A 25,953-nucleotide genomic window follows, 5' to 3' on the forward strand; every position below is an offset into this window, starting at 1 on the left:
TTTATAAACAAGGAATATGTCACCTCCAGAACCGAAAAAATACTGAAAGATGTAGGACTGCATGTCCCTTTTTCTTTTAAAAGATTTTATTTAGTTACTTGAGAGAGAGCAAGAGCCCAAGAGTGAGAGCACAAGGGGCTGGTAGGGGCAGAGGGAGAGGGAGAAGCAGGCTTCCCACTGAGCAGGGATCCGAGGTAGGACTGGATCCCAGGACCCTGGGATCACAACCTGAGCCAAGGCAGACACTTAACCAAGAGAGCCACCCAGGTGCCCCTGAACTTGTATGTCCTTAAGAAATGTGTCAAACAAATGTCCTCACAGTAGGATGTCATAATGTGATGTCATACCTTTGTTCTTGGAGAAAGATGGGTGCAGTAAGATCCTGCCTGCAAAGATTGCAAGTGATAGCAGAGAGGTTTGTGTGCCCTGTGCATAATGAGGTAAAACATGTCCCCTTCAAGGTCAAGGCATATGTGACTGAGAGGATGTTGAAATAGGCACTAAACAGAACATATTGGAAAATCTATAATAGCAAAATATTCACAATTTTTAAATTTGTTGGGATTCAGGGTGGTTTATTTTTTTAAGGTTTTATTTATTTGTTTTCAAGAGAGAGAAAGAAAGAGCGCAAGCAGGGGCAGGGGAGGGAAGGGGCAGAGGGAGAGAGAATCTCAAGCCAACAGCACCCTGCACAAGGAGCCCCACAGGAGGCTTGACCCTTGATCCTGAGATCATGACCTGAGCCAAAAGCTTAACCGACTGAGCCACCCAGGCAACCGTAGGGGTCTCAGATGTTTGAAGGGAACCAGGAAGATATAGAAATAACTGTCACAATGGAAGAAGTTTTGTAGACTCACAGATCCCAAGAAAGGAGGTCCTGAGAGCCATGGAGGGCTGCCCAGGGAAGCACCCGGGTTGGTGAGCAGAAAGGGGGAGTGAAGGGAAAATGTGGGCAAGACCCTTTCTTGTGGTTTCCATGGGAAGGGACAGGTGAGGCAGGGTAAGCAGGCTTAAGACTGGCTAGTTTGAATAATTTCAGTGGGCTCCAGGCCATAGTGGTGTCTGGAGTAGTCTGTCCCTGCCCCTGGGGTGATTAGGCAAGGGGATAGTGGCCTGAGTGTAAGAGCTTCTTAGAGGAGGTGCTTGGGGGTAAAGGCTCTGTATCAGTTGCTTTACATGTGAAAGGTGTGCTCCCAGGCAAGCTGTTGATCATCTCTACGAATTAACTAAGCCTGCCAGGGACAGTCCCTCCAAAGTCAGCAAGGCCTGAGATGTCAAAGCATTAAATACAGAAGCTAGAAAATATGGTTATTTTACTAGGTATAACCATAATTTGAGCCCTCGTATTAAGTTTCTGAAGGTTAGCCACCTGGTGCATCTTAGCAGACATTAAAGTTAATTCAGAACCTATGTTGTAGAGGCACAAAGGCCAATCAGCCCCCTTTTATCTTTTGTCATATAAATTATTTAAGTAACTCTTGGTTTTCCAGTTGGGTCAAATTGTGAACCTATGGTCAATTAATTTGGGGGGGGAGGGTTCCTCCTCTTGTATCCAGTTTCCTTTCTTCCATTCCTCCTTTTTTTTCGATTTATTTGTTCCTGGATATACTTGTGGGGTGGAGGAGGGTCTTTTTACCCTGCTCGTCTTTCTCTGTTTTTGATTCTGCCAGGGAGATCATTTTGTCCATGGCCGGAGTGGGAGCCTCAAGTGCCTGGATCCCGAGATGAGTCCCTGGACGTGCCAGAAGCAACAACACTAAGAGAAAGCAAGTGTGTAGAGGAGGGGTTTTGTACTGGGAGAGAAGTGGAGCACCAGACGGCCCTCCCTCCTCTTTTGTGTTTCTCATCAGCTCCTGAGCCCTGGTCTGCCATGGATGTGCGCCTCCAAACCCTGAGGGCTCCGGAGGACACATGGTAACAGGGAGAGGAGTGGCAGCTCGGGATTCGGGTAAGGCTACTCCTGTTGCCTGAACCACAGTGACTCAGGAGGCAGCCAGGGAGCCATTTTTCCATCTCCCTGGGGTCGTGGCCTCCTTCCTTTCCACCCACAACACAGAGGGTCGTCCCCAGGACGGTGCGTGGGGTGCGCTCTCCCCACCAGGATCTGTCTGTCTGCCCCAAGCACTGACCCAACACCCAGTCAGTGGAACTCAAGCACACCAGTCAGCAGGTTGTGTGGTTGTGGACCTCAGGGGGGAGCCTTGGAGACCAATCCAGGCCAGATGGAGGTCACACTGATGGCATCTCCCTCCTAGAGGCAGTCAATTCACATCCGTTCTCACCTTGTTGGCAAGGATGGGACATTAGTTTGGAAACGGATGGCGATCTCCATTTGAGCTAAGAGAATATGAGCTAACACACAAGCTGGCCAGGGTTTGCCAGTTCCCTCCCAGGTTGTGATTGTCACTTCTGAATCAAAGCTCAGCAAAGAACAGAGGTGTCCTTTGCTTAGAAAATGACAGAGGGGCGCCTGGGTGGCACAGTCGTTGGGCGTCTGCCTTTGGCTCAGGTCATGATTCCAGGGTCCTGGGATCGAGCCTCGCATTGGGCTCCCTGCTCTGCGGGAATCCTGCTTCTCCCTCTCCCACTCCCCCTGCTTGTGTTCCCTCTCTCGCTGTGTCTCTCTCTCTGTCAAATAAATAAATAAAATCTTAAAAAAAATAAATAAAACATCTATTGATTGAGTATAAAAAAAAGAAAATGACAGAGGCGGATCAGTATATCTGCCTCCACCTTCTACCAGTTACCCTCAGCCTCACAATCCACACCTAGGGGATTGACACCTTATACTACTAGCCCTTGACACTTACTACTGACTAACATCCATGGGATGTGTGCACTGTCAAGCTGGGAGACTGTGCTAATTCAGTGGTTTGCACCACCCTCTTGGCAGAGGACCACTCAATGAAAGCGCTGTATTTGATCTCACCACTCCCCCTGGCAAGTCTCCCTCACCTCAGCCTCCCCACTGTCATTTCTATTTTGGCTGTCAATGAGCTCTTGTCCCTCCATAAAATACTAAGTAAGCTTTTGATATCTGATCTTGCTCTAAGATACGTACACTGGCTTTTTATTGTTATTGTGCTTGTGTGTGTGTGTGTGTGTGATCCAAGCTTCTTAACGTTTGAGTAGATCCATTCAGTGCTCCAGGCAGAGAAATGGAACATACAAATACACTTCTTTATTTTTCTAGAAAATGTTTTCTAAGAAGTGCAGTACAAAATATATATATATAAGGAGCATCTTAAATATGCATAATAATGAAACACGTGTGAAGCACCCCAACTTGAGAAATGCTTGAGGTGCCTCTGCAATCATTACCCTCCCCATTCCCTGAAGGTCACAATGTGGTGCTTCTTGTTTCCCCCCCTCCATTCCTTTCTTCTACTGTACAGTATTTTATCATATATGTGCCTTTCTGTAAACATTCGTTTTGCTTGGTTTGAACTCTATAAAAATGTTCTATTCCCTTCTTTCACTGAATAGTATGTTTCTTAACTTCAGCCATTGATGCTTGTAACTGGCAGCTCTAGTTGGCTTTCACTACTACACAGTTTTGCATTGTACCAGTTTTCTGCACATTCCTTCCTCCACATTTGAAAGGCGATTATGTGCGCAAAGCCCTTACTTAGCACAACTCCTGGAGCAGAGTCAGCGCTCCATTAACATTTGCTCAGTGGTTGAGACTGAGCCCCGAGTAACTGTTAACACTAACAGTTGTTTCCTCCAGCTGGATTCTCTGCGCTTCGCCCTAATGCTGAAGATCTTGTAGTTCTTCCTCCCCTTGAATGACAGTTGGAAAATATTCCGACCACAAGAAGAAACCCGGTGCACTCCCCGCGCACCCATGACTACAATTCCCCGAATGCATTGCGGCGGGCCTTTGCGTCCATTTCAGTTTACTTCAGCCACCTCCCCCCCACCCCCCGCCGCCGCCTTCCGGGTATAGGGGGCGGGGCTACATTTTTTATCCAGGGACCCCGCCGCGGTGCCAGGGGACTGCGAAATTTTCCAGTGAGCGCCTGGGCAGAGGCGCCAATGAGAAGGGAAGGTTGTTAGGGTAGCTGACGTGGGCGACGTCTCTGAGCGGCGCCAGCTGAGCGCGGTGGAACCAAGCCGTCCTTCCTTCTCGGAGGCTGGCTTGTTCCCCCGGCGTCTGTGGACCCCGTTTAGCTGTTCCTGGTGAGCGCAGTACACCGGTACCTCCACTGCCTTGGCCAGTAGCCTGAGGACGCCCTCTTTCAGCTCCTGCTCTTCCTCCTCCACAGACACAGACGACGAGGGAGTGCCCGGCACTTGCGAAGATGCTTCTCTGTGCAGAGGTGCCTGCGGGGCGCGGGGTCAGGGACCGGCGTCCCCGGGGCCTGGGGCTTGGGTGGGAGGCGGGCCTGTGTCTCCGGAACACGCTTGTTCGCCAAAAGGTAGTCGTTACCTCGTGCGACCCTCGTTTGGCACCTGTGAAGTGCCCAGGGCGGGGCTTCATTGATGGAGGCGATAATTATCTCACTTGTGCTGTGCGCCAGGCCTGGGGAGAGCGTGACTGGGAATCCGGCCCGAACCAGGCAGACGGGGTCTTGGCCTCCTTGAGGCTAAAGTCTTTATGGAAGACCGAGGAGAAGCAAGTAAGTCTAGTGTGGATAGGGGAGGAGGAGTTCAGGTTCTCCCTCTTGAATAGGTTACATTCCACTGGGGATGTCAGGGTCCCCATTGTGCACCGGAGATCAGGTCAGTCAAGGTGTGTTTTGGGGGGTAGTTGGTCAGCCCAGGGCCACATAATACCGGTGTGCAGAGCCAGTACTTTCCAGAGCTCCTGCGTGTATGCCACAGGAATCTACATTCTAGGGCTGTAGTGGGGACAGCGTTGTGAGCACAGATAGGTGTTCCGTATTGGAAAGCCCTAGGCTGGAGTGTACTTCATTCATTCGTTCATTCAACAGAAATTGTTGAGAGTGTACTTTGTGGTAGGCCCTTTCATTTGGGTGGGTGGTGGGTATTCAGCGATTGGGAACACACGATAAATAGGACAGATACGGTGTCTGACATATCACCACCTGGTTGGAAAAGACTGGAAGCAGATAATTACCCATGAAATACATAATTACAGTTTTGCTTTGAGTGCTGAGAAATGCAGGGAGCACTGGAGTTTGTAATTTAGGCAGTAGGGTTAACCTGAGAACAGAAGGCTAAGAACAAAACGGGGATGTGGGAGGGTGTTCACTTAGAGCAGGGAAGGAGTGTGAACTGGTAAAGGAATTGAGAGAATGCCCCTGGAAGCTGGGGCCACCTAGGGACGGGAGGGTGGGGAAAGCCAAGGTTTGGGGTTAAGACTTGCACTTTTTACAGGTTCCTGGAGACTAAGCATAGTGATTTAAAACATGGAGTCCAGAGCCAAGCTGATCGTAGCTCTGCCCCTTATGAGCTGTGTTCCTAAACAATTCTCAGTTTCCAGTTGTGAGAAATGGGGATGACAGTAATCCCACTTCATAGATGATTGTAAAGATAAATGATACTAAACATTAATGAAACAGAGAGCCATGTCTGACATGTAGTGGGTGTTAGTGGTGGTTGATTAAATAAATAGGTAAATACATACATAAGTATTGAAGACTTGAAGGTAGTGTGTGGTGAAATTTGTGAACCTAAATGCCTTCCACCCAACTTCATTTCTTCTCCAGTTTTCAGGTGCTGTTGAGCACATGTGTAGAACTGTTGAATTAGAAATAATTTTTGCATATCGACTGCTACTTGCTAAGAGACTCTGAAGTGCCATCGAAATAATCAGAGAGAAAATACTTTTCAGTAGCATATTATAATTACTTTTATTTAAAATTTATTGATAGTATTGATTATTTAATATTTGTTGGTAAATGTTTTAGCAAACTTGCCTACTTAAAAAAAAGTAAGTTAACTGTAGAGTAATTCAGACACAGCCAAAGGACAGAGGAGTAATATAACTAGAGCTTTCCTTTTCTTGACTCTCAATGGAGTAGTTTTTATAATTTCTTTGTTCTTCTTTGCTTCAGTTTTCAATGCCCCCCTGTGTCTGCAGCCATCTAAACATTGTAGGGGAAGTTTGGGTTTGGAATTGCAGAGACTACAGTGGTACCCAGCCCAAAGTGCACATCAGCAGAGCCTGTGGGGCTATTTAAAGAAAACACAGCTGTTCACGTCCTCCTCTAGACTCCCTGAGTCAGAATCTTCTGGGATAGTTCCCGGGCTATAAAGACCACGTATATTTGTCATCTGGTTGCATTTCATGAAAGCTTTTTTTGCACTGGGCTTTCCTTCATCTGAACAACATGCAAGAAGATTGGGAGAATCCATAAGTTAATGTTTGAAGACTTTTTGCAGGGCTCTGTCCTTCAAGTTCTGTGATATCATGATTTGCATCTTGACTGTAGTGTGTTAAACCCTTAAACTTTGTCAGAAAGTCATGTGATTAATAACATAGAGATTCCTTGCATGAATCATGGGCAGATCACTTTGTGCCTCAGTCCTCTGTTTGGAATGGGGATAAGAATGGTAACCCACCTTTGGGATGTAAGGATTAAATGAGAAATAGATCCGGTTAGCACAGGATCTGGCACAGAGTGAAGCCTTCCATAAATTATTATTACTTCTTTTGTTTTCCCTCCATTACTTATTTTACAGATTTTATTTACTTATTTATTTTAGAGAGAGAGTGCATGCCCCTGGCGTGGGGCCAGAAGAGGAGGGAAAGGGGGGGGGAAAGAATGTCAAGCAGAATCCACACTGAGTGTGGAACCCAACTTGGAGCTCAGTCTCGGCACCCTCAGATCATGACCTGACCTGAAATCAGGAGTCAGACGCTGAACCAACTGGGCCACTGAGGCGGCCCTTGATTTCTCTCCATTCTGAATATTATTTGGTTCCAGTACTATGTCCTAGCTGTGGGTTAGGCTGGTCCCTGCTGCCCTAGGTTACAGCCATAAAGCCCCTAAAATCACATTAAGAAAGCCAGTTAGCCCCCAGGACACCTATGATTCCCTCCAAGAAAGGGAACCATCCCTTCCTCCCGTGACAGGGGTCAGCGTCCTCCACAAAGGCCACTGGGAGCACACCTGTCATTAAACACAGTGGCTTCGTTACTTATCCTGAGGGAGAACCCACATCATGGGGACTGTGGGGCTGATCCGTAAGAAAGAGGGTGTTAGAAAGAACTTACAGGATTTGGGCTTTGGGCGGATGTTTTTGGGAGTGTTCAAGGAAGCAGGGGTGTTGCCTGGACTGGGTGCTGAGGCGAGGCGAGACAGTTCTGGGATCGGGTAGCTTCGTCAGCCTTTTCTAGAAAGAGATGTGAAGAGCATGATGATCGGTGCCATTCAGAAGGGAGGCACTCGCTCCTATCAGCCGGAGGAGAGGATGATTGGCATTTTGGGGCAGGCACGACAAGCTGGTTTTTGTCTGTTTGGACAAAAGAGCAATTGGTCCTACTATTTTGTGTCCCTTCATCACCGGGGCCACGGCACCTCGAGCTGCTGGTCTGCGAGGTCGTTTGTGTCCAACAGGAGAACGATGTGGCCTCTCCTTGAGCGCCAGGCCCGCTGTGACCAGCCGTGCAGCCCGGCTCATGGTGCCAGGCCGCCTCCTCGATGTTAGCACTGCTCTTCCTTCTTTCCCAGTGGAGGGGGGAAGCCTTCAAAAGGCAAATAGGTGTTTGCGGGGCAGAAGAAACTAGCCTGGCCATGGAAGCACAGGGCTGTGTCAGCGGCACCTGACATTGGGCCGGGGAGCGAGGACAAGAGAGAATTCTGGAGAGGTTGTCAGAGAATGGTACGCGGGAGGACCAAGGGGTCAAGTGCGGGAGCTGACGTGCTCCGGGTTTTCGGACGGTCCCCCGGAGCCTCGTGGGAGATGCTTTGGTGACAAAGAGCAGGTCTGTTCCCCTTTCCTTCCCTGGTGCCCCACCCCTGACTCAGATGCCTTCTCTTACCTGCTCTTTTGCAACAAGTCCTTCTCGTTCTGCCTGCTTCTCGTCCGGCTCCCTCTCCCATCCACGTGGTCCTGCTCTGGCCAGGGTGATTTTTTTTTAAAATTTTTTATTGTTATGTTAATCACCGTACATTACATCATTAGTTTGTGATGTAGTGTTCCATGATTCATTGTTTGTTCATAACACCCAGTGCTCCATGCAGAATGTGCCTTCCTTAATACCCATCACCAGGCTAAACCATCCCCCCACCCCCATCCCCTCTAGAACCCTCAGTTTGTTTTTCAGAGTCCATTGTCTCTCATGGTTCGTCTCCCCTTCTGACTTACTCCCCTTCATTCTTCCCCTCCTGCTATCTTCTTCTTTTTCTTTTTTCTTAACATACGTTGCATTATTTGTTTCAGAAGTACAGATCTGTGATTCAACAGTCTTGCACAATTCACAGCACTCACCATAGCACATACCCTACCCAATGTCTATCACCCAGCCACCCATCCCTCCCACCCTCCCCTCCTCCAGCAACCCTCAGTTTGTTTCCTGAGATTAAGAATTCCTCATATCAGTGAGGTCATATGATACATGTCTTTCTCTGACTTATTTCACTCAGCAAAACGCCCTCCAGTTCCGTCCATGTCGTTGCAAATGGCAAGAGCTCATTCCTTTTGATGGCTGCATAATATTCCATTGTGTATATATACCACATCTTCTTTATCCATTCATCTGTCGATGGACATCTTGGCTCTTTCCACAGTTTGGCTAAGGTGGACATTGCTGCTATAAACATTGGGGTGCACGTACCCCTTCGGATCCCTACCTTTGTATTTTTGTGGTAAATACCCAGTAGTGCAATTGCTGGATCGTATGGTAGCTCTATTTTCAACTGTTTGAGGAACCTCCATACTGTTTTCCAGAGGGGTTGCACCAGCTTGCATTCCCACCAACAGTGTAGGAGGGTTCCCCTTTCTCCGCATCCCTGCCAACATCTGTCGTTTCCTGACTTGTTAATTTTAGCCACTCTGACTGGTGTCAGGAGGTACCTCATTGAGGTTTTGATTTGGATTTTCCTGATGCCGAGTGATGTTGAGCACTTTTTCATGTGTCTGTTGGCCATTTGGATGTCTTTGGAAAAATGTCTGTTCATGTCTTCTGCCCCTTTCTTGATTGGATTATTTGTTCTTTGGGTGTTGAGTTTGATAAGTTCTTTATAGATTTTGGATACTAGCCCCTTATCTGATATGTCATTTGCAAATATTTTCTCCCATTCTGTCGGTTGTCTTTGGTTTTGTGGACGGTTTCTTTTGCTGTGCAAAAGCTTTTTATCTGATGAAATCCCAATAGTTCATTTTTGCCCTTGCTTCCCTTGCCTTTGGCGATGTTTCTAGGAAGAAGTTGCTGCGGCTGAGGTCGAAGAGGTTGCTGCCTGTGTTCTCCTTTAGGATTTTGATGGACTCCTGTCTCACGTTTAGGTCTTTCAACCATTTGGAGTCTATTTTTGTGTGTGGTGTAAGGAAATGGTCAGTTTCTTTCTTCTGCATGTGGCTGTCCAATTTTCCCAACACCATTTGTTGAAGAGACTGTCTTGTTTCCATCGGACATTCTTTCCTGTTTTGTCAAAGACGAGTTGACCATGGAGTTGAGGGTCCATTTCTGGGCTCTCGATTCTGTTCCATTGATCTATGCGTCTGTTTTTGTGCCAGTACCATACTGTCTTGATGATGACAGCTTTGTAATAGAGCTGGAAGTCCGGAATTGTGATGCCGCCAGCTTTGCCTTTCTTTTTCAAGATTCCTCTGGCTATTCGGGGTCTCTTCTGGTTCCATACAAATTTTAGGATTATTTGTTCCATTTCTTTGAAAAAGGTGGATGGTATTTTGATGGGGATTGCATTGAATGTGTAGATTGCTCTAGGTAGCATTGATATCTTCACAATGTTGGTTCTTCCAATCCATGAGCATGGAACGTTTTTCCATTTCTTTGTGTCTTCTTCAATTTCTCTCATGAGTATTTTATAGTTTTCTGAGTACAGATCCTTTGCCTCTTTGGTTAAATTTATTCCTAGATATCTTATGGTTTTGGGTGCAATTGTGAATGGGATCGACTCCTTGATTTGTCTCTCTTCTGTCTTGTTGTTGGTGTATAGGAATGCCACTGATTTCTGTGCATTGATTTTATATCCTGCTACTTTACTAAATTCATGTATGAGTTCTAGCAGTTTTGGGGTGGAGTCTTTTGGGTTTTCCACATACAGTATCATATCACCTGCAAAGAGTGAGAGTTTGACTTCCTCCTTGCCAATTTGGATGCCTTTGATTTCTTTTTGTTGTCTGATTGCTGTGGCTAGGACTTCTAATACTATGTTGAATAGCAGTGGTGAGAGTGGACATCCCTGCCGCGTTCCTGACCTTAGGGGAAAAGCTCTCAGCTTTTCCCCATTGAGAATGATATTCGCTGTAGGTTTTTCATAGATGGCTTTTATGATATTGAGGTAGGTACCCTCTATCCCTATACTCTGAAGAGTTTTGATCAAGAAAGGATGCTGTACTTTGTCAAATGCTTTTTCTGCATCTATTGAGAGGATCCTATGATTCTTGTTCTTTCTTTTGTTAATGTATTGTATCATGTTGATTGATTTGCAGATGTTGAACCAGCCTTGCAGCCCAGGGATAAATCCCACTTGGTCATGGTGAATAATCCTTTTAATGTACTGTTGGATCCTATTGGCTAGTATTTTGGTGAGAATTTTTGCATCCATGTTCATCAAGGATATTGGTCTGTAATTCTCCTTTTTGATGGGGTCTTTGTCTGGTTTGGGGATCAAGGTAATGGTGGCCTCCTAAAATGAGTTTGGAAGTCTTCCTTCCATTTCTATTTTTTGGAACAGTTTCAGGAGAATAGGTATTAATTCTTCTTTAAATGTCTGATAGAATTCCCCTGGGAAGCCATCTGGCCCTGGACTTTTGTTGGGAGATTTTTGATGACTGCTTCAATTTCCTTAGTGGTTATAGGTCTGTTCAGGTTTTCTATTTCTTCATGGTTCAATTTTGGTAGTTGATACATCTCTAGGAATGCACCCATTTCTTCCAGGTTATCTAATTTGCTGGCATAGAGTTGCTCATAATATGTTCTTATACTTGTTTGTATTTCTTTGGTGTTGGTTGTGATCTCTCCTCTTTCATTCATGATTTTGTTGATTTGGGTCATTTCTCTTTTCTTTTTGATAAGTCTCTGGCCAGGGTGATTTTTTTTGGAATCCCACATCTTCTGTTACTGCGTTCCTCAAAACGTTTTGATTCCCCATCAGCCACAAGGTGCGAATCTGCACTGCGTGGGGTGACTCACTTTGCTTTTCCTGATCCTCTCACGGTTCCCTGGGTCTCCAGCTGCCAACTGGAAATCTGTATTTCGATGTCTCAGAATTATTGCAAATCCATTCTTTCCAAAACTGCTCAAGATCCCCTTCCTGTATTTTCCTCCTTGCCACCCCCCCCCCCCAACTCAGTGAATCGGGCCCCTGTGTCCTTCAGGTCCCACATGCAAAAGGGAGGAGTCATTTTGGAACTCTTGCTTTTACTTCCTTACCCCCTTATGTGATCATTCTCCCAGATCTGTGATTTTATCTGCTAAATGCTTCTGGAATCTACCTCCTTTTCTCCACCTCTGCTTTTGCCCTCTCATTCCGAGTTAAGGTCATTTGTGGTCTGAGCCATGGTGCTAGTCTGCTTACTGAGCTTCCAGGTGCTTCTACCGCCTCCAAATCCCTATCTCCCCATGAAGCCAGAGGTTTGTGGAAAGCCCATTCGTTCATGCCACTGCCTAGTTTCCTGGCTTCTTGTTGCCGTTTGAGATACACCCCAATGGTCCTTCTGTGTGTGCACGGCTGCTCCGTCCTTCTCCAGTCTGGCTCCCCGCTCGCCTTCCCTGCCCTACACGGTCCGATCATTCCTTCCAATGTGCCCTGTGCCCACCAGCCTTGGGGTGGCTCGGCTGCTCCCTCTGCCCAAGATGCTTTTTCCCCTACCCCCTTGCCTCATGAGCTCTCATCTTCCCTCAGAAGAATGCAGTCACTCCACATTCTTTATTGAATGCTTACTCAGTTGCCAGAGGCTCGGTTCTCCTGTGCTTCCAGATGTGACCCAAACAGACCTTGGTGGAGCTGTTAGGGAGCCTTTCTTCCAGGGAGAGAATCAGCCAGGAAACACAGAGCCAAGGAATCTGGCGTGTCAGGGCTGCTGGATGCTGTAGGAGCGTTGGAAGGGGTTGTCATCTGAGCTGGGATGGCCAGGGAAGGCCCCGTGAGGACAAGGGTGGGGAAAGCCTTGCAGGAGGTGAGGGAGTGAGCCCTGTGCCTATCTGTGGGAACAGTGTCCCAGGCAGAGAGAAGGGGGAGTAGGAAGGCCTCTGTGGAGGGAGCTGGCCTGACTTATTCCAGGAATGACAAGGCCAGAGTGAGGGAGAAGGGGAAGAGTAGCAGATGGGGTGTTAGGGACTGGGGTGGTGGCCACTGGGGGATTTTGAAGTGAAGAATGAGGTGACCTGACTTGGGTTTTAATGGGATCACTTCAGCTTCTCTGTTGAGAAAAGCGAGGGTGGAAGCAGGGAGATCAGTTAGTAGGCTACTGGAATATTCCAAGTCAGAGATGCTGCTGGCTTGGATCAGGATGGTAGGGGTGGAAGTGTTGAGATTCGATCCAGATTCTGGGTACATGTTGAAGGGAGAGCTGATGGGATGTACTGACAGACTGGGTGTGTCTGAGGCAGATGAGTCAAAGAAGGTGCCCAGCCTTCTGGCTCATATCAGATGCGGCTCCCCCTGGAGGCCCCTGACACCTGCAGACAAGGTCCAGCCCATTATCTGTTCTCTGTGCACCTCCTTTGTGGCAGTCAGTCCCATTGCAATGCAGACATGTCATTTAATGTTTGTCTCCCCCGTGGGAATAATGGTGCCGAGAGGGACCATGTGTGTCTCAGTGCCATGTGCCTCGTAGACCCCTAGTAAGTATTTCAGAGCTAGCAGAGTGATGAGGAACTGAATGTAGGTGCTCAAGGTTCTATTTCCTGATGAGGTCTCCAAATTCCCATGTTCTATTTCACTGGTTTTGAGTGGTCTGTGTGTTTTAGAGACCAGGCCAAGGGCTATAAGACGGAAATTCTATTGTGAGAATTCCAGAAGTTTTTCTGATGTCAACTGCATCTTAAAACGTCCCCCTTGACGTGCAAGTGGGTCAGAGGATCACCTCTTGGGAGAGGCAGCATTTTCTGGAGGGCCTAGGCCTTCCAGCTCACTGATGGCATCTTTCCGGCTCTATCCAGAGTGCAGGGCTGAGATTTTGATCTGAAATATTCTGAAGGTGGGGGCTGCTGCTTTCCCTCCCCAGAGAAGACATGTCACTTTAGAATGAGAATATTCTGGTGAGGATAAATTAGCTGCCAAATTTGCCCATCAGGAAAGTCGAATAAATAATGGCTTTACTGGATTTTCACTGCCTCCCCCCCATTTTTTCCAAAAGGGAACAAATTAAATTTTTGAAAATATCTGTGAAAAACAGTGGTCTCAGATTTAGAATACTAATTATTTTTCTTTTATGGTTAATTTTTTTTAAAGGTTTTATTTTTAAGGGGTCTCTGAACCTCACTTGGGGCTGGATCTCATAACACCCAGATCAAGAGTCACATGCTCTTCCAACTAAGCCAGCAAGGGGCCCCTTTGGGATTAACTTTTTAAATGACAAAAGTGAATACATTTCTCCCAGGCAGCCTAATTTGAATATACTGTGCATACAATTTTTCATGTGTTTTTTAATGTCTGAATGCTTTTCCACAGTGTGGTTGTACTTTACATGACGATTCTCTTTGTTATTTGGGTGGCTATGATTTTGCTCTTAAGATAGGGCTGTGATGATGGAATATTATGCAGCCATCAAAAGGAATGAGATCTTGCCATTTGCAACGACGTGGATGGAACTGGAGGGTGTTATGCTGAGTGAAATAAGTCAATCAGAGAAAGACATGTATCACATGACCTCACTGATATGAGGAATTCTTAATCTCAGGAAACAAACTGAGTGTTACTGGAGTGGTTGGGGGTGGGAGGGATGGGGTGGTTGGGTGATAGACATTGGGGAGGGTATGTGCTACGGTGAGCGCTGTGAATTGTGCAAGACTGTTGAATCACAGATCTGTACTTCTGAAACAAATAATGCAACATATTTTAAGAAAAAAGGAAAAGAAGAAGATAACAGGAGAGGAAGAAAAGGGGAGTATGTCAGAGGGGGAGACGAACCATGAGAGATGATGGACTCTGAAAAACAAACTGAGGGTTCTAGAGGGGAGGGGGGTAGGGGGATGGGTTAGCCTGGTGATGGGTATTGAGGAGGGCACGTTCTGCATGGAGCACTGGGTGTTATGAACAATGACTCATGGAACACTGCACCAAAAACTAATGATGTAATATATGGTGATTAACATAACAATAAAAAATTAAAAAACTAAAAAAAAAAAAAAGATAGGGCTGTGATGAACATCTTTGCATGTGTGTTTGAGTTTTCCAGCGAGATAGATTTCAGGGTAAAAACTTCTGCAAAATGATCCTCAGGAGTGGTTATGTCATTTTCGGTTCTCACCCATGGTAATGAGATGCTAACCACAGAATATTTCTCAGTCAAATTTTAACTTTTTTGTCAACTGGCAGGGAGAAAATAATGCCTGTTATATATATATAAATTTATGTATTATATTTAAATTTAAATATGTATTCATTTTATGTATATTTAAATTTATACATGTAGCTATATATATTTATATATATACACATATATTTTTAAAGATTTATTTGAGAGCGAACATGGGGGAGGGGCAGAGGGAGAGGAAGAGAGAGAATCTCAAGCAAATTGCCTGCTGAGTACAGAGCCTGACTGGGGCTGGATCCCACAACCCTAAGACCATGACCTGAGCCAAAATCAAGAGTCGGATGCTTAACCGATTGAGCCAGCCAAGTGCCCCTTAAATTTTTATTTTTATAATTCACTAGTAATACTGAGCATTTTTAGTTGGTCACTATCACTGATACTTTTTTACATGAATCCTCGCTCCTTATCATTTTCCTGCTGGGTTGTTGTCTTTTTGTTTGGGTGTTTATATTTTTATTATTGATTTGTAGGAACTTTTTATAGGTAGGATAGTAGTCCTTTGCCTGTGTACTTGTTGCAGTATTTTGTCTCAAACTATTGTTTGTCTTTCGATTTACCTTGTACCATACATTTCATGATACATTTCATTCTGAATCTCTATGGTGCCAAATCTCATAGTCTAACTTTATAGCTTGTGGCTTTGGATGATGCTTAAAAAGACCATTTCAATCACTCCATTTTCTTTTAGCCCTTTTATGGTTTGGGCTTCTGTTGCTCAGACCATTCATCTATTTTTATTATTTTGTATAAGGTAGCAGTTTTTGTCCCTACACCATCTAGTGATGGTCTATACCCCCATGGATTTGAAACAGCACTTAGCTACTAAATTCTTATATAGACTTTAACGTAGCCATGGGTATATCGTTCTTCACTTCCAGTTGGAATTGCTTTTTTCATTTTGATGCCTGAACATTTTGACTTGCGATATCACTTATTTGTGAATTGATTGAGCGCTCCTATAGCTTGCTTCTAGAGTAAGAATAGGTTGGTACCAGGGAATAGCACCCTTTTCTTAGTTCATTTGAGCAGCTGTACTCCAGGAAGGAAGAAAAGAAAGGGACACTGACAAAAAGCATGTATCTAAGCCTGTGAAAGCAATAGCTTTTTAGGTAGTCCTACCGTGTAGACGTCAACATACGTGTCATTGGCTGGAAGTAGTCATGTGGCCCTACCCCTAGCTGCAGGGACGTAGGGGAGGGGAGAATTTCTCACAGGGCAGATTAATACCTTGAACAAAATTGGGGCCCTCTTAGTAAGGAAGCGGGGTAAGTGGATATTGAAAGGGGAACTTGGATTGGGGCGCCTGGGTGGCTCAGTCGTTAAGCGTCTGCCTTTGGCTCAGGTCATGATCCAGGGTCCTGGGATTGAGCCCCGCATCAGGCTCCCTGCTCAGCGGGAAGCCTTCTTCTCCCTCTCCCACTCCCCCTGCTGTGTTCCCTCTCTCGCTGTCTCTCTCTCTCTGTCAAATAAATAAATAAAATCTAAAAAAAAAAAAAAAAAGAAAGGGGAACTTGGTGGGTCAGCTACATCTCTCATCTTTTTTTCTTTCCTTTAGAATTTCCCCAGGTAGGGGTGCCTGGGTGGTTCAGTCAGGTTGAACGTCTGACTGTTGATCTCAGCTCGGGTCTCGATCTCAGGGTTGTGAGTTCAAGCCCCACATTGGGCTCCATGCTGGGTGTGTGGCCTATTAAAAAAAAAAGAAAAAAAGACAAGAATCTCCTCAGGTATTCTTAAGTGACAGAGGTGGGACGGCAGGGGAGAAAAGGAGATAATTTGTAAAATAAAATGCTCAGGTCTTATTGTTCAGCTTGATGAGCATTAAGAAATGTATACAGTTGACTCTTGAACAACATGGGTTTGAACTGCATGGGTCCACTTATATGCAGATTTTTTGATAAAGTACAGTACCGTAAACATATTTTCTTTATGATTTTCTGAATATGTTCTTTAGTGTACTTTATTGAAGGAATACAATGTATAATAAATCTAACATACAACATATATGTTAATCAACTGTTTATGTTATCATTAGGGCTTCTGGTCATCAGTAGGCAATTAGCAGGGAAGTTTTCAGGGAGTTAAGAGAAAGTTAAATGAAAATTTTTGACTGCACAGGGGTCAATGCCCCTAACCCCTGGGTTGATCAAGGGCCAACTGTATATCTGTGCACCATCCCTGACAACTGTATCTGAAACTCCAGAAGTTTCCTTTGTATCTCTTTCTAGTTAATCTCCTTACCTCCAGTGGTCATTCTCTGATTTCAAAATCTATGATAGATTATATTTGCCTTTTCTTGTACGTCGTGTAAATGGAATCAAGCAGTATGTATCCTTTTATCTTCTTTCACTCAGTGTGTTCTTTGTGATTTATCCATGTTGTGTGCACTTATCAAAGATACACAAAGCCAGATCCTATTTTAAGTGGTGAGGACAGATTTTAATCAGTAATAACTATTGCAGTCAGGAAAAGAGTCCAGCATGAATGAAACTCAACCTTGATTTGTACAGAGGGCATTTTATTTTTTAAAGATTTTGTTTATTTTTTGACACAGAGAGAGAGACAGCTAGAGAGGGAACACAAGCAGGGGGAGTGGGAGGAGGGAGAAGCAGGCTTCCTGTGGAGCAGGGAGCCTGATGTGGGGCTCAATCCCAGGACCCTGGGATCATGACCTGAGCCAAAGGCAAAGGCTTAACAACTGAGCCACCGAGGCACCCCACAGAGGGCATTATAAAGAGAGAATGAGGGAGTAATGCCAGAGGTGAATAAAGTCAGAGAAGTAAAAGATTACAAAAAGTGGGAAATGTGAAACCACCTGGATTTACTCACTGGGAGACAGGGGCCAGACTTTTCATTGTTGGCTGAACAAACCATAGATACCTTGAGTTTTCTCAGCAGGGCCTAAGGGTGACTGGAGTCGTCCTGGGGGTGGGGTCTTGAGCTGTTAGAAACTATGTTAGTGTTTGGGCGAGTCTGCATATGATAAGCCAAGGTTGAGGCCCCTTGGAGTAGAGGGCTCAGAGGAGTCAGGCTAGCATTTGGTTAAGGAGAGAGTCTTTGTGAGTGTAAAATAGTTTGGTCCTTTGTATGTGGTGTGCCTATACCACAATTTGTTCATCTTTCATCTGATGATTAGACATTTTGTTGTATCCAATTTTTTGGTCATTGTGAATAGGCTACAATAAACATTCTATAGCAGTTTTAAATTTCTCTCGAAATTGCTTAGTGGAATTGCTTAGTCACAGGGAAGGGATATATTGAACTGCTAGACTAATTTCCAAAGTGGTTTATCAGTTTACACTTCCCACCAGCAATATAGTAACACTCCAGTTGCTCAGCATCCTCGTTAACATTCTGTGTTGTCAGTGAGGGTGAAATAGCATCTCATTATGGTTTCACATTGCATTTCCCTGGTGAAGAATGATCTTAGGCACCTTTTCATGTGTTTATTGGGCATTCCTACATCTTTTGTGAACTGTCTGTTCAAGTCTTTTGCCCATTTTTGTTATTAATGTTTTTGGTTTTGACTTACTGGAGTTTATTATATATTCTGAATAGGAATTCTTTGTCATATAGTTGTATTTTAAAAATACATGTATAGGAAAATAAAAATTTTAAATACAATAGCATCAAAAAACGTAAACTGGTTGGGGTGACTGGGTGGCTCAGTTGATGAACCATCGGTCTTTTGATCTCAGCTCAGGTCTTAAACTCAGGGGTGTGAGTTCAAGCCCTGCATTAGGCTCCATGCTGGGCTCCATGCTGGGTGTGGAGCCTACTTAGAAAACAAAAACAACAACAAAAGAAAACCCCAAACTGGCTCGGACTAAGTCTCATGGAAAATATGAAACACCTGTACACAGAAAAATAAAAAACCTTGTTGAGAGGGATTCAAGAAGACTGAAATAAATGGGAGATATGTTTTGTTCATGCATTGGGGAAGATTTGATGTCATGGAGATTTCTGTTCTCCACACCTTGATTCATGCAAACAATGCAATCCCAGTTAAATCCTAGCCATGTTTTTTAGAAGAAATGAACGAGTTGATTCTAAAATGTATATGGAAATGCAAAGGGTCTGGAATAGCCAAATAAGTCTTCAAAAGAAGAATACAATTGATGAACTTACACTACTTGTTCTTGCTTAATTTTAAGACTTATAGCAAAGCCACAGTAATCAAAGTCTTTGCCATAAAGATAGATCAATGAACAGAATAGAGAGTCCAAAAAATAGACCAAACACAATACTGTCGACCACTTTTGGCCCAGAGTGTCAAGTCAGTTCCGTGGTGGAAAGGGAAGTCTTTTTAATGAATAATTCTTTGTGACCTGGATATTCAGGGGGAAAGAAAATGGACCTTGACCCCTCCCTCATTCTGACATACACACATTAATTTGGGATGGATCATAAACCTAAATATAAAAGCTAGAACCAGGGGCGCCTGGGTGGCTCAGTCGCTTGAGTCCAATCTTGATTTTGGTTGAGGTCATGATCTCAGGGTCATGAGATTGAGCTCCGTGTAAAGTCCTGTGTCAGGCTCCACGCTCAGCGAGGAGTCAGCTTGAGATTCTTTCCTTCTACTGCTCCCCCTGGGCACACTCTCTCTCAAATAAATAAATCTTAAAAAAGAAAAAAGCTAGAACCATAAAACTTTTGTATGAAAACATGGGAAAATATCTTGACAGCCTTGAGGTAGACAAATGTTTTGTATACAGAACACAAAAAGCTCTAGTTAGAAAGGAAAAAGAGATACATTAAGCAAATGAACAGGCAAGACAGACTGGGAGAAAATATTCAGAATACGTGTTCTTAAATGTTTTATTTTTTCCAAAAGTACTTTAGCATTATTCAGATCCCTGGTATCTTATTATTCTATTCTTTATTAACTGTTTTTTTTATTGTTTGTTTAAGTCAGATATGAGACATTGTACCATGGGAAATTTCTGATTGGCTTCTCCTCCTTATTCACCCTCTGGTGAATGTTGGTTCCTTTTCCGTTGTCTTGCCCAGTGTTCAGGGACTACTTGCAGTAGAGACAGTAGATTTTAGATCCTATTGATCCTTGTGAAGTAACTGGCAATTAGATGAAGCCAGAAAGCAATACCAGTAGCTTCCTTTGGGAGGAAATGATAGCCTGAGTCTTAGTTAATTGAAGCCCAGTGTTGTTTTTTGTTTTTTGTTTTAGATTTTATTTATTTATTTATTTGAGAGAGAGAGAGACAGAGTGGAGGGGGGCAGGGGGAAAGGGACAAGCGAGTCTGCACTGAGCGTGGAGCCTGAACACGGGGTTCGATCTCAGGAAGCTGAGATCATGACCTGAGCCGAATCGAGAGTCAGACACTTAAACGCCTGAGCCGCCCAGGCGCCCCTGCTTTTCGTGTTTTTTGTCTTTTGTTTCTGTTTTGTTTTCCTTAGGTGATTAAACACTTTAGGCCTTGTGGATCTGCTGAGGAAAGCAACAGAGCTCACAAGAAGGGAAACAAACTCAAAGTCTGTGTAGGTACAAAGTCTGTTGCCCTTAAGGCTTTGCTTCCTGCCTTCCATTTATAACCAAGAATAAAACCAACAGGAAATAGAAACCAAAAAAATGAGACTAAAGGATGTAAAAGAACAACGATAAAATTAAAAATGAGAGGTAGAGCATATCTTAAAGGCCAGTATGCAGCACACAGTTAAAATTCCCAACTTGAAAACTGATGCTAAGAGTATTGGATTGACTTTTGCAATTGCAGTTACATACATTGTAGGTACGTATATATGTACATACAGTGCACCGTATATGCCAACAGACGCAGATACACATACACACAGACACCATGTCAGCAACTGAAGTGTTGGGGGAGGGATGGAAGTCCAAGTGGGTAAGTAGGTTTGGAAAAGCAATGGAATTAAGTTTCCTCCGAGGTTGCACAGCTTGAGGAAACAACCTTGACCTCTGTCTGTAAAGCGGTGCCTTCCACAGAGGGTGTTTCCGAGGGCTGTACATGTTCCTATTTGTTCAGCATGTGGAATAATGCCTTGCTTTGTAGCCAGCACTCATGAGTGTTGATTAGAAGTGAAATGAAGCAGCCCCAGCCTCAACCCTCACTGGCTGGGAGAGCGGGGAGGGCCCCTTCCCATTCCCTCCGATGGAGAAATACCCGGTGGAGGGCATGTCACAGCTTTCCTGGCAAGTTCCCACCATTGCACGTGACGCTCCTGCCAAAGGGGCCAAGTCAGTCAGTGCTTCTTGAATGAACAGGTGGCTGGAGCAGATCAGTGTTTCCCATGGGAAGAATGTGAGATGACTTGAGGTGGCACCCGGATAGAAGTTTTACATTTTAATAGGTATTTATTACAGAGTATGTTAGAAGGAAATATTAGGTAGCACGTCAGACCTGGGTACTAAAAAGAAGTGAGTTGATTTAAAGGAATATTAAGGGGCGTCTCGGTGGCTCAGTCAGTTGAGCATCTGCCTTTGGCTCAGGTTATGATCTTGGGGTATCTGCCCTGCTTCTCCCTTTCCATCTCCCTCTGCCACTCCCCCTGCTTGGGCTCTCTCCTTCGCTTTCTCTCTCTCTCTCAAATAAATACATAAAATCTTTAAAAAAATATAAAGGAATATTAAATGCAGCAGGTGGTATGTGAACGTCATGAAAATTTCAGGGCAATAGTGGATTGAATAAACACAGAAAAGGTTTGTCTAAATATGGGATCTTTTTTTTTCCTTCTTTAAAGATTTTGTTTATTTATTTTGACAGAGAGACGGTGAGAGAGGGAACACAAGTAGGGGGAGTGGGAGAGGAAGAAGCAGGCTTCCCGCTGAGCAGGGAGCTCGTCGCGGGGCTCGATCCCAGGACCCTGGGATCATGACCTGAGTCGAAGGCAGACACTTAACGACTAAGCCACGCAGGCGCCCCGAAATATGACATCTTAAGTCAAGCAGAGAAAGTCAATTATCATATGGTTTCACTTATTTGTGGACCATAAGGAATAGCATGGAGGACATTAGGAGAAGGAAGGGAAAAATGAAGGGGGGGCGGAATCAGAGGGGGAGACTAACCATGAGAGACTGTGGACTCCGAGAAACAAACAGAGGGTTTTAGAGGGGAGGGGTTTGGGGCCATGGGTTAGCCTGGTGATGGGTATTAAGGAAGGCACATATTACGTGGAGCCCTGGGTGTTATACACAAGCAATGAATCGTGGAACACTACATCAAAAACTACGGATGTACTGTATGGTGACTAAAATAATAAAAAAGAATAAATAAATATGAGATCTTTGATTCTTTGGGTTTTATTTGATTATTCATTTATTTAACTTTTTGAGAGCGAGAACACATGTGAACAGTGGTAGGGAGGGGAGGGGAGAGGAAAGATCCCAAGCAGGCTCCATGCCCAGTGCAGAGCCAGACGTGGGGCTCCATCTCAAGACTCTGAGATCCCAACCTGAGTCTCAGCCAGGAGTTGGTTGCCCAACAGACTGCACCACCCAGGCGCCCCATTCACTCTTTTTTTTTTTTTTAAAGATTTTATTTATTTATTTGAGAGAGAGAGAATGAGAGATAGAGAGCACGAGAGGGAAGAGGGTCAGAGGGAGGAGCAGACTCCCTGCCGAGCAGGGAGCCCGATGCGGGACTCGATCCCGGGACTCCGGGATCATGACCTGAGCCGAAGGCAGTCGCTTAACCAACTGAGCCACCCAGGCGCCCCCCATTCACTCTTGATTTGTCCTACAGTCACTGTGCGTCGTGTTAGAGTTGTCATTATCTGTGCACGTGGACGTGTTCAGTCTTCTTCCTGGCGTGGCTGGACCGCTGCACCCGCAGCCCCTGGCTGCTTCAGTCCATGTACCATTTAAGGGCCATTTGAAGAAGGAGCACAAATCCCAATTGCTCTTCCAGAACCATCCATTGATACCTTCTGACGAGATCAAGAAAGACTCAGGAACACAGCCTACACCTGGAGGGTCGGGAGCTTGGAAGGAAATCTCAGAGGCGATGATTGCGATCTCTTCAGAAACTCAGCCTCGCCAGTGCCCTTGGCGGCTCGAAGGTCAATGTTGTGTGGAAACTCACAGATCTCCTGAAAGGGAAGACTTAACCAACTCATGTCACTCATCCTTCCCCTTTTGTTCTGTTCAAAAAGTTTAAAAGGGCTTTTTCATAAACATAAAATTAGAATTCTAAGCAGTAAGAAAAACATGGACTAACTGGCAGTGTTTCTTCTTTCTTTTTTCAGTCTTAACAATTGATGGTGTCTTAGAATGAAATACGGCATATGGTTAGTGTAGAAAAATTATAAAGCAGAGAGAAATTAAAACACATACAACCCCGAAATCTCTGAGGTTTCTCCTGTTTCTCTGCTGTTTGTCAGCCTCCCTGCCTACCTTCTGCTACTGGAACATTCCGAGGCACTTCCTGCCCCCATGCTGTTATCCTTCATCTGGCATAAGCTCTTACTTCTCTTTGTCTCTGTCTCTGTGTCTTCCCGGGTTCCCCACTGTATCCCCAGTGCCTGGCACTTAGCGGACACTCAACAAGTATCGCTTGACTGGATCAGGAGTGTTAAACTGAGGGCGGGTACAGAAGCTGCTCCGTGTCATCCAGGAGAGGGCAGTAGGAAGTACCAGGAGGAGCTCCTAGAGGAAGGCAGCTTGGTCAGCTTATGAGCAGGTAGAGCCGCTCAGCGTGGGAGCGAGTGCCTTCTTTGTGGGGTGTGCTCAGGCAGTGGCTCGGTGTTGTTGAAGGGTGCTTGCCCTGGATGTCAGGGTTGACCAGGTCATTTGGAAGGCCCCTTCCAACCAGACATCCATGTTTGCAGACTCTTGTCACTGGTCTGTGGTTCTTTCTCAACTGCAGATAGGGCTGTTACCAATAGGTGGCACTAGATGATGGCTTTGAGGACAGTGCTCATCAAACCACCAACAGTGAGAACACAATTTTCTCTTTCATTATAGAAGTATCGTTGATCTGTACAATGTTATGTCAGTTTCAGGTGTGCACCATAGTGATTCGATGAGTTTGTTCATTACTCAGCACTCACCACGATTACGTATAGTCCCCATCTGTCAGGGTACAGTTGTTATGACAATATTATTTGACTGTATTCCGGCTGTTGTACTTTTCATCTTTGTGAGTTATTTATATAAGTGGAAGTTTGTAACTCTAAATCCCCTTCACCAATTTCACCTCCCCCGACCTTTCCCTCTGGAAACCATCAGTTTGTTTTCTGTGTTTAAGGGTTTATTTTTTTGTTTTTGTAGAGAACAGATTTTTCATGGCACTTATACCCCAAACACACACTTCAACAACAACTTCACAAAACAGTCTTTAACTCTTACAGTATGTAATGCATACTGTTTTTTTCTAGTTTACTCTAGTTGACTGCATTTTCTAAGATGGGGATTTGCAAACTATTACATTGATTTTATGACAAGGATGGGTCACAATTCACTGTTTGAAAAGCACTGTTTTAGACAACGCAGCCTGTTCAGCATTGTAAAACTCTGTGGGTCAGTTTTCCTTGACAGTCTGGGCTGTAGCAAATTGTGTCCCTTAGTGCGTACTTGGTGTGTTTCTGTGTTGAGTTGCTGCCTTGAGTAGTGGTAGGTATGTGCTTCCTTAGGGGTGTCTATGGATGTGGGAACATGGACTTGGGAGATGGCGGGGGACATATTTGTACAGGATTAGCACCTACTGTAGTCAAGGCAGCAGTAAGCCTTGTCAGTGGATATGAAGAGAAGGTATATTATCTGTCTGCTTCTGGGAGCTCGGAACGCAGCTGGGTGACATCACATACACACACGCACGCAGACATGCACCCTACCCTGACTTGCAGCTTACTCATCAAGCAAATGGAAATGAGCTAATGCGCTCAGAATACCACTTAGGATGTTTCAGGGTGTAACAGAAGACCAACTCCATTTGGTTTATTACTTTTTAAAATGTAAATTTAATTAGCCAACTTACAGTACATCATTAGATTCAGATGTAGTGTTCAGTAGTTTGTCAGTTTCATCTAACACCCAGTGTTCATCACATCACATGCCCTCCTTAGTGCCCATCACCGAATTACTCCATCCACCCACCCACCACCCCTCCAGCAACCCTCAGTTTGTTTGCTAGAGTTAAGAGTCTCTTACGGTTTTTCTCCATTTCTGATGACTTCCCATTCTGTTTTCCCTCCCTTCCCCTACAGTCCTCTGCTCTGTTTCTTATAGTCCACATATGAGTGAAACCATTTGATAATTGACTTTCTCTGATTGACTTATTTCGCTCAGCATAATACCCTCCAGTTCCATCCATGTGGATGTAAATGGTAAGTATTCATCTTGACTGTTGGCTGGGTAATAGTCCATTGTGTGTGTGTGGGTGTGTGTGTGTGTGTGTGTCTATACACACCACATCTTCTTTATCCATTCATCTGTCGATGGACATCTCAGCTCTTTGCACAGTTTCGCTATTATGGACATTGCTCCTGTGAACATTGGGGTACACACGGCCCTTCGGATCACTACATTTGTATCTTTGGGGTAAATACCTAGTAGTGAAGTTGCTGGGTTGTAGGGTAGCTCTATCTTTTTTTTAAAAGATTTTATTTATTTGTCAGAGATAGAACATAAGCAGGGGGAGCGGCAGGCAGAGGGAGAAGCAGGCTCCCCACTGAGAAAGGAACCTGATGCGGGACTTGATCCCAGGACCCTGGGATCATGACCTGAGCCAAAGGCAGACGCTCAACTGACTGAGCCACCCAGGTGCCCCAAGGTAGCTCTATCTTTAACTTCTTGAGGAACCTCCATACTGTTTTCCAGAGTGGCTGCACCAGCTTGCCTTCCCACCAACAGTGTAAGAGGGTTCCCCTTTCTCCACATCCTCGCCAACATTTGTTATTTCCCATCTTGTTCATTTTAGCCATTCTGACTTGTATGAGGTGGTATCTCATTGTGGTTTTGATTTGTATTTCCCTGATGCCGAATGAAGTGGAGTTTTTCATGTGTTTGTTGGCCATTTGTATGTGTTCTTTGGAGAAATGTCTGTCCATGTCTTCTGCCCATTTCTTGACTGGACTAATTATTTTTTGAGTGTTGAGTTTGGTAAGTTCTTTATAGATCCTGGATACTAGCCCTTTATCTGCTAAGACATCTGCAAATATCTTCTCCCATTCTGTAGGTTGCCTTTTCTAGTTTTGCTGACCTTTTCCTTTGCTGTGCAGAACCTTTTTATCTTGATGAAGTTGCAATAGTTCATTTTTGCTTTTGCTCCCTTGCCTTTGGAGACGTATCTAGCAAGAAGTTGCTGTGGTTGAGGTCGAAGAACCTCCTGCCTGTGTTTTCCTCTA

The 25,953-nt window shown here is 44.8% G+C and overlaps 1 long non-coding RNA gene across 8 annotated transcripts in view; it reads left to right on the forward strand.

The window, feature by feature from the left end:
• Nucleotides 1-3,956: 3,956 nt before the first annotated feature.
• The window catches only part of LOC114198792 (uncharacterized), a 34,176-nt gene continuing 12,179 nt past the window's right edge, over nt 3,957-25,953 (forward strand). For 7 of the 8 annotated variants that reach the window (XR_015769534.1, XR_015769536.1, XR_015769533.1 and 4 more), the window contains exon 1: nt 3,957-4,322. This is a non-coding gene — a long non-coding RNA (uncharacterized LOC114198792). The remainder of the gene's footprint in view (nt 4,323-25,953) is intronic. The other variant, XR_015769535.1, reaches the window with a different exon arrangement.

This window comes from Eumetopias jubatus, unplaced genomic scaffold (genome assembly GCF_037043125.1).
Source record: "Eumetopias jubatus isolate StellerSeaLion01/CBP00866 unplaced genomic scaffold, mEumJub1_p1.0 scaffold_12, whole genome shotgun sequence".
NCBI classification, from domain to species: Eukaryota; Metazoa; Chordata; class Mammalia; order Carnivora; family Otariidae; genus Eumetopias; species Eumetopias jubatus.